At 40.0% G+C, this 14,843-nt stretch overlaps 1 pseudogene; it reads right to left on the reverse strand.

Moving 5' to 3' along the window:
* Window positions 1-7,676: 7,676 nt before the first annotated feature.
* On the reverse strand, window positions 7,677-12,553 carry LOC147180365 (uncharacterized; annotated as a pseudogene).
* Between the last annotated feature and the right edge of the window lie 2,290 nt (window positions 12,554-14,843).

Below are 14,843 nucleotides of genomic sequence, written 5' to 3' on the forward strand. Positions count from 1 at the left end.
ACCAGGAGTATTGCAGCACTGCACATGGAGATCCTGACGTTGACGTCACGCGTCCCAAAATGGTCTGAGTGCAGCCATTTTGGCATGATAGAAAACGTATCTGCCACTTTGAGTAAACGGCAAACTTGAACAATGATTGACAGCTGTTGTGGACCAAATATAGGCAAAAATAAATAAATAAATAAAATAAAAAAGATCAGCATGCTCCAAGCTACCAAAAGGATAATGAATGCCTAGCCAATATTGCACTTTGTACATGGTGGCCAACCTCAATGAATTACTCACCCTCCACAACGCCTAACGACACCTTATATAAACTCTATAAACTCATATAAAATTACAGCATATATACATTTTTAACAGCTCATGACTGATGTAAGTAATTTTTTGGAACTTTGCTTTTAAACATTTTTTTTAATTCAGCAAGTGACTGACATCTTTTCAGGTCAGTTCCAAAATCATTCCACAAATGAACACCTTTGCTTAATATTTGTTCTTGTTTTGATTTTTTTTGTAGACACTTATGTTTTAAGGACTCTCTCATTTCAAACAGCTTCTGAGTACTGTGGCAGAGTAGATGGTTGTGTACTTTATACATTATTTGTACTATTTTAAATTCAACTAAGTCGTAAAATTTCAGTGTATTTGATTTAATAAATAGAGAACTGAGAGAAAAGAGAGTTGGTTCTGTATATTTTGATCGATTTATAATTCTTATGGCTCTTTTTTGCAATTTGAAAACAGGATGGGTATTTGTTTTATATGCGTTTCCCCAGATTTCCGCACAATAGGTCAGATATGGTAATAATAATGAACAATATCATGTGTAGAATGATTTCTGATTAGTTTTAGAGAGTATCCCTATCATTTTGGACATTTTCCTTTTGACATTTTCTATGTGTGACTTCCAACATCATTTTTCATCAATAACTACTCCCAAAAATTTATTTTCATACACTCTTTCGATTTCAATTGAATTTACCATAATTTTGACCTGTTGTGTGGTTTGTCTAGTAACAAAAGCTATAAACTTGGTTTTGTTTAAGTTTAATAATTTATTTAAGTCAACCCAGTTTTTTAATGTGTTCAATTTATTCTCCACGGCAGTCAGAAGCTGCTTCAGGTTTTCTCCTGAACAGTTAAGAGAGTTATGTCATCGGCGAATAAGACACTTTTGAATATTTTTGAGACACAACAGATATCATTTATATACAATATAAATAATTTGGGGCCTAGCACAGACCCTTGGGGGACTCCATGAGTAATCTGCAAGTGTTTTGATTGTATGTTGTTAAACTGTAAGTACTGACATCTATTATCCAAATAACTTTTCATCCATTTATATGCCAAACCTCTTATGCCATATCTTTCTAATTCATTCATTAGTATAGAATGATCTATAGTATCAAATGCTTTTTTTTTTAATCTATAAAAATTCCAACATTAAATGTTTTATTATGTATGTTAGTAGATATTGTTTCTACGAGTTCCATGACTGCCATTGAGGTGGTCCGTTTTACTCTAAACCCATTTTGATTTTCACTTAAAAGCTTAAAATAAAATCGCCCAGTCGATATGAAAAGAATTTTTCGAGAATTTTTGAGAACTGTGGCAGCAGTGATATTGCTCTATAATTAGTGAATATGTGTCTTTCTCTATTTTTATGAATAGGAATAACTTTTGCGATTTTCATTTTTGATTGAAATATACCGCTTTAAACGACAAATTACATATATATGTGAAAGGTTGCACAACATATTTTATAATACTTTTTAGTAATTTAATACTTCTGTATCATTAACAGCATTAAGCCACATAGTGGATGAATTATTTTTAATGTGCTTATCTATTTGACATTTGTTTTGTGGCTCAGGGATTTCTTCTGCCAAATTACTGCCAACATTAACAATTCTTTTTTCTTTTTTTAAAGAGCTCAGTATTGTTCATTCGGTAATGTCATCAACATTGCTCTTTTTATTTTTTGTTTTATTATTTTGTATGTGGGTGAGTATGTGTACGTGTATGTGCGAGTGTGTGTGTATTCGTTAGTTCACCAAAAACCTATTAAAAAAATCCCATACCGTTCACCTAAACCGAACACCGCCGTCAGGAGACCCGAGGAAGGACCAAAGAAAAGAAAGGAAAGTGAAATCCAGCACCGACCAGACACCACCCACCGGGCCGTCAACCAGAGTTCTTAACCAAACCCAGAAACATCTAAATTCCAACAAATCAGGGAGACCTCAAGAGACCAAAGGAGAGACTGAGGAAAGGAAGGAAGGACAGACAAAGCAGAGTGCGATCAGACACCAGCCTCCACCAATTCAACGACCAGAGGAAGAAGCCGATTGTGTCTGAGTTTCGTGGTGCTGGTGTGGTGGATCTGGCATGCATGAAAATCTCCACCAAAGAGGGGAGCCGTCGACCCCCGCCAGGACAGAGCAAGCGCAACACCTCAGGGCCCCCCAGGCCACGGCAGCGTCAAAGGACGACTCCCGGGCCCCGCCAGGGCCACCGGCCGGAGAGCAAATCCAGGAGCAGGAGCGCCCCCCACCCCAACACGGCCCGCGCCCCCAACCCAACGCAGCAGGACGGGGCACTGCAGCCCCGCCAGGCACCCCACCGGTACACAGCCCCCGCTCCCCCCACGACCCCCATCCACCCCCGCCATCCACCCCAACCCAGCCCCAGCCGCCCCCAGGCCCCCAGACACCCACCCACCCCCAGCACCCCCCGACTCCACCCCGACCAACCGGCAGCCCCACAGCCCCCGACCCCCAGTCCCCGGGGACCCCCCGCACACAGGCATCGGCGCCGAAGAGGGGCCGGACAGCGAAGCGGAGAGGGCACCTGCGCCCAACCCCACCCCACCCCCCGCCACGTGGAGGGACGGAACACCGAGGGCAGAAGGGGAGATGGGAGCACCCCCGAACCCCAGGCCCAGCGGGGAAAGGCCCCGGTCGTCACTCCAGCGTTCTTAGTGAAAGCTAACCCCTTTTACTGAGTCCGCCAGCTCGCCGACTGGCGAACTCAACCCCTAAACCTTGAATGTGAACCCCACCCAGTGTATATACAAGTGTGTGTGTGTGTGGTGCATAAAAAAAAATTAATGAGGGGGGGGGGGGGGCGTCGCGGCGGGGACACGGACAGGGGACCGCAGCACTGCTCTATACTGCGGTCTGCCCCAACCGATAGCACCCCCCCCACACACACACACACACACAGTTGTGTGGTGCATTAAAATTGGAGGGAAGTTGTAGGGCGAAGACGGTGATTCCACCCTACCCCACCCCTCCCAAAGTGTGTTATTTGCCTTATATGTCTATAAAAGTGTATTGTGCAGTGAGTTAAGAGGAGCGACAAGCGGGCCCCCCCCCCCCCCCCCAACCGGACGGGGGCAGGAGGCGCACTCGCCCACCAAACCCCCACCCACCCCACCGGGACCCTGGCGGGCATATGGGACCAGCCCGGCGGGGCGATAGGGCTCGCTCCCCGGATACTGGGGCCCGCATGAGGTGCCAGGAGGTCCACCGGAGCGGGGCGGGCACAATACCAAACCGGCGCCGAGACCCGGGCCACGGATGGAACCCCTGGCCCAGGGGAGAGGAAGGAAGGCGTATAGGGGAGGGGGAAGGGAGGGGGGAAGGAGACGACAAGAAGGGCAAGGGGCAGCGGCAGGGCCGCAGACAGAGGGGGAGAGGAGGAGGAAGGGTGACGAGGGATAAGGGACAGGGAGGCAGAGGACGGGCGGGGAGAGGCGAGGAGGGAGAGGCAGCAAGGGGGAGGGGAGAGGGAACCACGGGGCACCCTGGCGGCCCACAGTTCCCGAACCGCGTCGCCGGGCCCAGAGCGACGGACCGCGCCGGAGCGGCGCCGCCCCGGACACCAGGGAGAACCCCGCAACGCAGCACCCCCCCAAGACACCCAGGGAACGGCCAAGACGCAGCCGCCACCCAGCAGCCAACAGAGGGGCAGACCCGCCCACGCCCAGCCAGGGGGGGACAGCACCCACAGAATTAACCCACTGGCATGCAGTGAATCCGAATATTAACCCTTAGTGCCCATTGGAGGTGAATCTGCTCGATCCTCGATTGGCAGCAACTGGGTTCCTGACTATAAAAACACAACCATTAGTTACAAATTGCCAAATACAGAAACATCAATGTAAGTTATCGCGATGCGGTGGCTCTCGCTAACAGGCAGAATTAAGTAACCAGGTTTAGGTTAAAATATTCTATATACGTAGACCATGTTTCTATAAATTTTGATATTTGGTTTTTATTTGAGGCAGATATTTTTTCCATTAAAATGTGATTTATGAGGAGGTTAGACCATTGGTCGATATTCAGAGTTTGTTTATTTTTCCAGTTAACAAGAACTGTTTTTTTTTGCGAAAGTAAGGGCTACAAGTGAAGATTGAAATTGTTTATGTGGTAAGTCAGTTGTTGTTAAGTCACCGAGCAAACACAAGTTTGGAGAGAACGGTATCCTATAGTCCAAGACAGCGGAAAGTTTTTCTAAGACTTTAGTCCAGAAATACATAACCGGAGTACATAACCATAAAGCATGAAAATAAGTGTCTGTAGTGTTTTGTTCTATGAATAATTTTATATTGGATAAGTTGTAAATTTGTGTGTTTTGTCATTTTAAAATCGTTTTCACAAACTTGAATCCAAAAGTCAGATTCCAGAGCTATAGACAAGTCTGTTTCCCATTTCGAGATGGGTAAAGACGTTTTATCAGTATATGAAAGTAACTTATATATTTTTGAACAAAATTCTCATTTAAATTATTAGCTATGTCTGAAATTTTTTCAAACAATATTTTTATCATTTATAAAATATTCTGGATAATGATAGAGTATTCAATATTATTGTACTCTTTGCGTGTTCCAATAAATTGAAGTTGAGTCTCTGTGAAGAAGTACCTTTGCAAAGGTAATTAGTCAGAAGCTTCTGATCACACAAATGAAGACACCCAAGCAGTGATCTGTTCAAAAGTGTGTCTCCTCCTCCAGCACACAGCACATTTATTGAAAATCAGTGAATACAAGAAAATCCCTCTTCCCTCCCTTCAGTAAGTTCCCATAGGTACAAATCAGATTAGACTTGAAGAGCAGTATATCAGCCTGTCCTTGGACTCTCTTCGACCGAACGGAGACTCGTACCAACTATACTCCCTTTAGATAATATAGAAAAGAAACCTGTTACCTTCCTTTTTCCCAGGCAAGAGACAGATAAGAATACAATAGACAGTACTATTCATTGAGCAATACTGAGTTAACATAATTATACCTACATCTACACAGTTATAACTAAATTCAAAACAGTTAAAATATAAAGTAAAACAGTAAAAATGTTAACAATGTTAACAATAATCTATTTTTTTTCACACTTGATCTCTTCTAGACGACGTGTTATGTGCTTCTCTTTGCTAGCGGCTAGCGAGCTAAGCTAAGCTAAGCTAAGTAGGGCGAGAAGCATCAACGCGCACCGAAACGAGTTTATTCACACGCTGAGATTTAATAAATTATGTTGCAGTCCATTATAGTGATGTGCGTCCTGTGTGGAGGTTGCAGTCGGTTCAGCACGGAATCGAAAATAATGATTTAGCGGAGGGCGTCTGGTTACGTGAAGAAACGAAAGTAGATCTGCGTCGGAAGTCAGGCAGGACACGCCCCCGCTGCGATATGATTGGCTGCTGGAGATTGTCGGCTTGGGAGCAAGCACTGTCATCAAGTCATCGACAGATGTCGCCATTTTTGCTGCAGTTAGAAAGACATAAAACTGCGAGGTCTCATTTCTCCCTTTTTCAGTCTGTTGTTCCCGATATGTAAAGTTTAAATTGGATTTATTGTGGTGAATGTGCAGATTAAAAATTTGCCATCAAGATGAACAAGCATTTTGAGGTACCGTAAACTGAACGTTTATTATCAGGGATGCGATTTAACCATCACATGTTATGAGTTTAATTTATTGCTCTAGTACTGGCATTAGCTAGTAGCAAACATTTGATGCAGTATCTGATATATTACTGATATATGCAATATTTGTACTTTTGGCCAGTTTTGTCATCTGTGGCTTTCACAAATTCCTGCTGCAAGGTTTGAATGCAACACTTACCTTCTAATAAAGGTTAGTGATGACACGCCATTGCACTTCGAGTCGAGCACACTTATCATATCTTACGCTCCCCTAATGCTCAGAAGTACAAATGTATTGCATTTGCATTGTACTGCCGGTTTACGTAACGTGATCACTTTTAATCTAATCCAATCCGCTTTGTCTATAGCACATTTTATAAACAAGTGTTTCCAAAGTGCTGCACATTGAGATCCAAATACACATGAAATCTAGTAAAAACCAACAATAATTTTAAAAAAGTCAATAAATTACTAAAATACAATAAGTAAAATAAAGGAATAAATACAAAAATATATATATTTAAACCCCCCCAAAAATAATAATAAAAATGAAATAATAATCAAATTAAATAAAATACCACGCGGACCACACAATTCATGCTGAACTAAAAGCCAAGGAATAAAAGTGGGTCTTAAGCCGAGACTTAAAACACTCCGAACGTGGCCATACTGCACATCTGGCTTTGTGTGTCCCTGAAGGTATTTTCCACGCTAATTTGGGAAAATGGCAAGGTGGCTTTTTCTTCTATATTTTATTTCTATTTCATACACAAGGCAACTCAATGTGCTTCACATAAGCAAATACACAACACCTACAAACGTCAACAAACACAACCGTTAACGACATTCGGAAGCAAAGCAGAGAAAACAAAAGTAGCTTACAATATTACTAAAGCATACATTGGCGTTTAAACACATTAAAAGAAAACTTTAAAAACATTTCATATTCATAGTTTATAGTTTGAGTAGCTTTGAAAGCATTACGTTTACACTTTTAAGTAAAGCTGGAGTTGATTCTTCTTAAGTCTTCTGAAACCCTCATATCTATGAACGTAATGAACGTGAATACTTTTGACAGGGCCAGGCAGCTTTGAATAGTGTTTTGTCCTTAAAAAATAAAATCTCCACTTATTATTATCTTTGATATTGACATTTGTTTGATGATTTTAATCATTCAAGTGGGAAAACTGCAATAAAAGTGAGAATTTGAGAGGAGGGCAAATACTTTTTCACTGCAAAAGATATCCGACATGATTTGAGGTCATTGTCGTAGCCGCTGACACTTGGAACTGGAGCAATGTTCAAGATAAACGCAATATTAACCTGAATGCCGTCTTTAGACTAGTGGAGGCACATACAACATATTGTCAAAAACATTTTGGTTTGACTTCCCCTTTAAGTTTTGTTGCTGCAAAATTTTGGGTTCTGGGGGGCTCCATGCAAGATATCAGCTCGTGGGGTCTCAATCAATATGAAAAAGGTCGAGATCAGCGAAGGACGACACGAGAGGAGCTGGTTAATGATCTCCCTCAAGAAAATGCAAACCCCCCCCATGTCATTCTTTCAATTTGTTTCTGATATTCTGTCTATCACTGTTAAAATAAAGTTGCCATAAAAATCAAAGACTTATTAATTTCTAAGTCTGAACATTTTTTAAATAAGCAGGATCACTTATTTCCTCCCTCTCTATTTTATTCAAAATCATTTACACTTTTACAGCACACCAGACTCACTCCCTTCATCTTTTTAAGCTTTAAAGATCGCTGCTTTTCTCACCAGCACACTTGTGTGTCTCAACAAGCTTTTTACTAGAGAATCTTTTAGCACAAACACTGCAACTAAATGGTTTCTTCCCAGCATGTGTTCTTGAGTGGCTTTTTAATTGTCCCTTGTCACAGAAGCTTTTGCCACAGTCTGAGCAGGAAAAAGGTTTTTATCCAGTGTGGGTTCTTGTGTGTATTTTTAAAACTGACTTTCGTGAGAAGTGTTTGCCGCAGTCTGGGCAGGAAAAAGGTTTTTCTCCAGTGTGGGTTCTTGTGTGTCTTGTTAAATTTCCCTTGTTAGAGAAGCTTTGGCCACAGTCTGGGCAGGAAAAAGGGTTTTCTCCAGTGTGTGTTCTTTTGTGTATTTTTAAATGTCCCTTCTGAGAGAAGCTTTTGCCACAGTCTGGGCAGGAAAAAGGTTTTTCTCCAGTGTGCTTTTTTGTGTGTCTTGTTAAAGTTGATTTATGAGAGAAGCTTTTGCCACAGTCTGAGCAGGTAAAAGGTTTCTCTCCAGTGTGTGTGCTTTTGTGTATTGTTAAAGTTCTCTTGTCATAGAAGCTTTTGCCACAGTCTGGGCAGGAAAAAGGTTTTTCTCCAGTGTGTGTTCTTTTGTGTATTGTTAAAGTACTCTTGTCAGAGAAGCTTTTGCCACAGTCTGAGCAGGTAAATGGTTTTTCTCCAGTGTGTCTTCTTGTGTGTTTTGTTAAATCTGACTTCAGTGAGAAGTGTTTGCCGCAGTCTGAGCAGGAAAAAGGTTTTTCTCCAGTGTGTGTTCTTTTGTGTATTTTTAAATTTCCCTTGTGAGAGAAGCTTTTGCCACAGTCTGGGCAGGAAAAAGGTTTTTCTCCAGTGTGTGTTCTTTTGTGTATTTTTAAATGTCCCTTCCGAGAGAAGCTTTTGCCACAGTCTGGGCAGGAAAAAGGTTTTTCTCCAGTGTGCTTTTTTGTGTGTCTTGTTAAAGTTGATTTATGAGAGAAGCTTTTGCCACAGTCTGAGCAGGTAAAAGGTTTCTCTCCAGTGTGTGTGCTTTTGTGTATTGTTAAAGTTCTCTTGTCATAGAAGCTTTTGCCACAGTCTGGGCAGGAAAAAGGTTTTTCTCCAGTGTGTGTTCTTTTGTGTATTGTTAAATCTGACTTTAGTGAGAAGTGTTTGCCGCAGTCTGAGCAGGAAAAAGGTTTTTCTCCAGTGTGTGTTCTTTTGTGTATTTTTAAATTTCCCTTGTGAGAGAAGCTTTTGCCACAGTCTGGGCAGGCAAAAGCTTTTTCTCCAGTGTGGGTTCTTGTGTGTTTTGTTAAATTTCCCTTCTGAGAGAAGCTTTTGCCGCAGTCTGAGCAAGAAAAAGGTATTTCTCCAGTGTGTTTTCTCAGGTGAACTTTCAAATTCCATTTTGAACTGAATGTTTTCGCACACTGAGAACATTTGCAGCGGTTGTTGTCAGCATGATCACCTTTAGCGTATTCATCATCGTCAGTGTCAGCAGACTGTGACCTTATGTCATCACTTTGTGCTAGTGATGATCCCCATTGGTCTGCATCACCTTCTGTCTCCATGTGTTGAGGAGTTGAGCTGCTTGGAGGCTCCGCCCCTCTGTCCTCCTCACTCTCACCCATGACTTCATCTTTACTCTTAAAAGGGGCAAAGGTCAGTGGTGAGTTGGTGACATCATCCTCAAACTCCTCCTCTTTGACGAAAAGGGGCTTTTCTTCCTCTTTGATGTAAGGATGCTCTTCTTCCTCCTGTTTCACATGAGGAGACTTCACCACCTGTTCCTCAGGACGAAGACATTTCTCACCAACGTCTGCGGGACACAAGAAGGCAAACATACATTTGGTCGAGTTAAGTCAAATCTCTAGCGCGCCTTGATGTTGTGTATTATTGTTTCTAACCGGCCGCTAAGTGGTCCCGACGAAACGGCCTAAATGTGCACATTTGTTTTATTCATAACCGCTTGTAAATGTCTACAAGCATTCACGGCAAATCTGAGACATTGCACGCAAAAATAACGTTTGTGGGAGATTTGCCGGTTACGGCAAAAATAACCGTTGCCTAAACAATCACAAACTAACGCTACAACATAGTCTCTGTAGTAACGTTATGCGACTTTTCCTTATGGTAAAACGTTATGCCACTTTTCCACATATTGAAATAGTTCTCAAATGTGTAAGAGACATGTCTGTATTTTTCTTTTCTTCAGCTGCCATGGCCAGTCGCTGCCATTCACAACATTAGCACATGGCTACTGTTAACATTGTTAACATTTTTTACTGTTTCAATTGATATTTTAACCGTTTTGAATTTAGTTATAGCTGTGTAGTAATAAGAAAACAGTTAATTCAAATGTTATTCGATGTATAGTGTCTTTGTTCCATTCCCTGGGAAAGGAATGTCTAATAAGGTTTCTGTTCTTATCTAAAGGAGTATATGTTTGAAAGTGCAAGCAGAGTTTCTGTCCATAAATTATCCGGTCCAAGAAGTGCCGGGACCAATTATTTTCCTACATCTGGAGTGGACTAAGATACGAGCTGAAGATTTATTATCTGTTTTTGTATTTCACTCTTCCCACAAGGACAGGAGACAGGAGGGGGAGACTATTTTCTGTAAACACTGTTTTTGTATAAGTTGGGATGAGCCCATTTAGGAACCAATGCTGATTCAGTAAGGATCCTTCATGGCATCAGAAATTTCTGAATAAAAATCTCTTGCAAGAAAACCTCTTCACCGATCTCAACTTTGAGTTTTATTTTAACACGCAAGAAAACAAAGAACGTTTTCTATCACTACCATGACAGAAACCACTGCTCCTTCGAGAGAGAAGGGTGTGGCTTAGACATGGCCTGGTGCAGCTATTTACATAAAAGTGACACAACCCTAAAACAGGCTGTTTTGAACAGAGCGTTTTTCTTGGCTGATTGAGGGACAGCAAAAATATTAGATCCAAAGTCAATTTTGATGAATGCATGTCACAGACATGTCTTTTACACATTTGAGAAGTATTTTAGAATGTTGAAAGAATAATATGAGACCCTTAAAAGCAACCCTTCCAACCCTGGTTATAAGTCTGCACTTCTTCACGTAATCATGACATGTCGCTAGCAGAGAATGCTAGTAGTAGCACGAAAACAAAACAATCAATCCTGACTAAGGGTTTTAGGACAAATTCCTCTCAACATCGCTAATTAAAACGCTAATGCTATACCTACTAAACTGATGTGCCGCTGACATAAAACAACATGTAGTCAATTCCATTCCAGAAGCTGGCTGAGTAGCACAAGAAATAGTTTAAGATTTTATTGATTGTTCTAATAACTGTTGTTGCAGAGCTGCCAACTGTTACGGGTTGTCCGTATTTTTTCGCACTCTTGATTAGATGCACTCCTTATAGAAAGGGAAAAAGAGCAGACGGTGGTTAGATCATACTGAAGCGGCCGCGTATTGTTTGGCCAAGATAAACAATCTGCGGTGGTTATTTTGCCGTAACTCATTTAATTCCATATTTTTCAAGTTTCCTAACTCGTACATGATGATCTATTGTGTCAAATAATTTTTTTAAATCTACAAATACTCCTGCTACATTTTTTGTGGGGTCCAGAGAACTGGTTATTTCTTCCATGTGGACCTCTTTGGTCTCAATCCATATTAACTGTCATTTATCAATTCATACTCTTCAATGAAATAATCTAGAATATTTGCAAAAAAAATGTCTAAAATGTTTGAGAAGTTCCATATCACTTTTTTTGGTTTTATTCTTGTCCAATTATAGTAATCTTTCTTAGATTTTCTCATAATATTAATGAACTTATCTTATATTTCTTTTCTGCTTCTACAGTTCTTAATTTTAAGAATTTCCTGTATAATGTGTTCTTTTTTTTGCATGCATTCTGTAGCCCTTTCGTGATCCATTTTTTTTCTGTGTATCTTTTCTTCTGGTAGTAACATTTTCTTGGACAATGCTTATCAAATAATGCTTTAAATATTCGCAGGAATGTTTCATATGATTTGTTAATGTCAGTCTCCTCGTATACTATTCTCTCTGTTATCAGTAATTCATTTCTTAAGCTGTCAATAGATTCTTCTGTTCTTATTATTTTATAGTTAAACACATTAAGATTCACAGACAATAACAAAATTCCAATCATACCTCACAAACAGTCGCAGATGATCACTGATGTCATTCAGAAGTAATCCACAAATCGAGGTATTATCCATACAGTGAGTAAATATATTATCAATTAGTGTGGCGGAATAAGATGTTACCCTGCTTGGTTTTGTGATTAAAGGAAATAAACTCTTACTAAACATTACATCGATAAATTCATCAGTTAGTTCATGCTTATTAGGATTTAAAAGATCCAAATTGAAATCCCTGCAAACTAACACGTCCTTGTTTTTTTAATCGCTGGAAAACATTCTTTCCCTACAATTATTAAATAATTCAATATCAGACCCCGGAGCTCTGTATACACAACCAACCAATATATTCTTCCCCTTTTTCCATACAAATTTCCAGAATAATGGCATTCATCTTCTCCACTTTTTTTGTATTCTAATCCTTCATCAACATACAGAGCCACTCCTCCTTTTTTGTTCTGCCTGTTTACGTAGTTCAGTTCATACCCATGTATTCATCACTAGCCTTTGGGGCTCTGTAGGATTCTATTGAACTACAAACACATGGATATTATTTTAACGATAGAAACAAGTTCTTCACGAAGTAGGCGAGCTAAGAAGTGTACAAACCTGCTCTGCGTAGCACAACACGAGGCTGCGTGCAAACATTGCCCAGCAGTTGAAGTCGAAGATGTTGCTCCTTCTCTTCTTTTACTCCAAAAAGTTCCTCCTCGTACTTCGGTGTCGTTCTTGCACACATGTTGGCACAATAACGCCCAAAAAGTCACACTTGATGTCTCGTTGTCGATGTGTCGCGATTACCAAACGCGTCTCCTTGTTAGCGGCTAGCAAGCTAAAATAAGCTAAGCTAACTAAGCCGCGAATCTTCAACGTGCACCGAGACGAGTTGATCCGGCCACAAAGACTTAATAAATGATGTTGTAGTCCTTCAAAGTAGCGACGGGCGTCCTGTGTGGAGGCTGCAGTCAGTTCAGCACCAAATCGGAAAGATTAATTTAGCGGAGGGCGTCTGGTTACGTGAAGAAGCGAAAGGAGACCTGCGAGAAGTCGAGGACACGCCCACACTGCGATATGATTGGCTGCTGGAAGCTTCGATCGTGTATGGAGCGCTGTCATCAAGTCACCGACAGATGTCGCCATCTGCAAATTGAACCGCGCATTTTTATTTAGAAACACGATTTTACCGTACTCTGTACAGCCATGCACATAAAATTATATTACTTTAAAAGAAATTGAAAAAAGTATTTGCTTTTGTGAATATTAATTTGCTCAATGCAGAGGGGCCAACTCTTAGTCTGTCTCGCATCAGTCAAATCTGGCCTTCAACACTATTTTGGATTAGGTTGTCTAATGCAGTGTTTCCCAACCAGGAGTATTGCAGCACTGCACATGGAGATCCTGACGTTGACGTCACGCGTCCCAAAATGGTCTGAGTGCAGCCATTTTGGCATGATAGAAAACGTATCTGCCACTTTGAGTAAACGGCAAACTTGAACAATGATTGACAGCTGTTGTGGACAAAATATAGGCAAAAATAAATAAATAAATAAAATAAAAAAGATCAGCATGCTCCAAGCTACCAAAAGGATAATGAATGCCTAGCCAATATTGCACTTTGTACATGGTGGCCAACCTCAATGAATTACTCACCCTCCACAACGCCTAACGACACCTTATATAAACTCTATAAACTCATATAAAATTACAGCATATATACATTTTTAACAGCTCACGACTGATGTAAGTAATTTTTTGGAACTTTGCTTTTAAACTTTTTTTTTTGAATTCAGCAAGGGACAGACATCTTTTCAGGTCAGTTCCAAAATCATTCCACAAATGAACACCTTTGCTTAATATTTGTTCTTGTTTTGATTTTTTTTGTAGACACTTATGTTTTAAGGACTCTCTCTCATTTCAAACAGCTTCTGAGTACTGTGGCAGAGTAGATGGTTGTGTACTTTATACATTATTTGTACTATTTTAAATTTTAAATTTCATTGTATTTGATTTAATAAATAGAGAACTGAGAGAAAAGAGAGTTGGTTCTGTATATTTTGATCGATTGATAATTCTTATGGCTCTTTTTTGCAATTTGAAAACAGGATGGGTATTTGTTTTATATGCGTTTCCCCAGATTTCCGCACAATAGGTCAGATATGGTAATAATAATGAACAATATCATGTGTAGAATGATTTCTGATTAGTTTTAGAGAGTATCCCTATCATTTTGGACATTTTCCTTTTGACATTTTCTATGTGTGACTTCCAACATCATTTTTCATCAATAACTACTCCCAAAAATTTATTTTCATACACTCTTTCGATTTCAATTGAATTTACCATAATTTTGACCTGTTGTGTGGTTTGTCTAGTAACAAAAGCTATAAACTTGGTTTTGTTTAAGTTTAATAATTTATTTAAGTCAACCCAGTTTTTTAATGTGTTCAATTTATTCTCCACGGCAGTCAGAAGCTGCTTCAGGTTTTCTCCTGAACAGTAGAGAGTTATGTCATCGGCGAATAAGACACTTTTGAATATTTTTGAGACACAACAGATATCATTTATGTACAATATAAATAATTTGGGGCCTAGCACAGACCCTTGGGGGACTCCATGAGTAATCTGCAAGTGTTTTGATTGTATGTTGTTAAACTGTAAGTACTGATATCTATTATCCAAATAAATTTTCATCCATTTATATGCCAAACCTCTTATGCCATATCTTTCTAATTCATTCATTAGTATAGAATGATCTATAGTATCAAATGCTTTTTTTTTTAATCTATAAAAATTCCAACAGTAAATGTTTTATTATGTATGTTAGTAGATATGGTTTCTACGAGTTCCATGACTGCCATTGAGGTGGTCCGTTTTTCTCTAAACCCATTTTGATTTTCACTTAAAAGCTTATGTTTCTCAATAAAATCGCCCAGTCGATATGAAAATAATTTTTCGAGAATTTTTGAGAACTGTGGCAGCAGTGATATTGCTCTACAATTAGTGAATATGTGTCTTTCTCTATTTTTATG

The sequence above is a fragment of the Leptonotus elevatus genome, chromosome 1, assembly GCF_054856555.1.
Source record: "Leptonotus elevatus isolate MCC_2025b chromosome 1, RoL_Lele_1.0, whole genome shotgun sequence".
Classification (NCBI taxonomy): domain Eukaryota; kingdom Metazoa; phylum Chordata; class Actinopteri; order Syngnathiformes; family Syngnathidae; genus Leptonotus; species Leptonotus elevatus.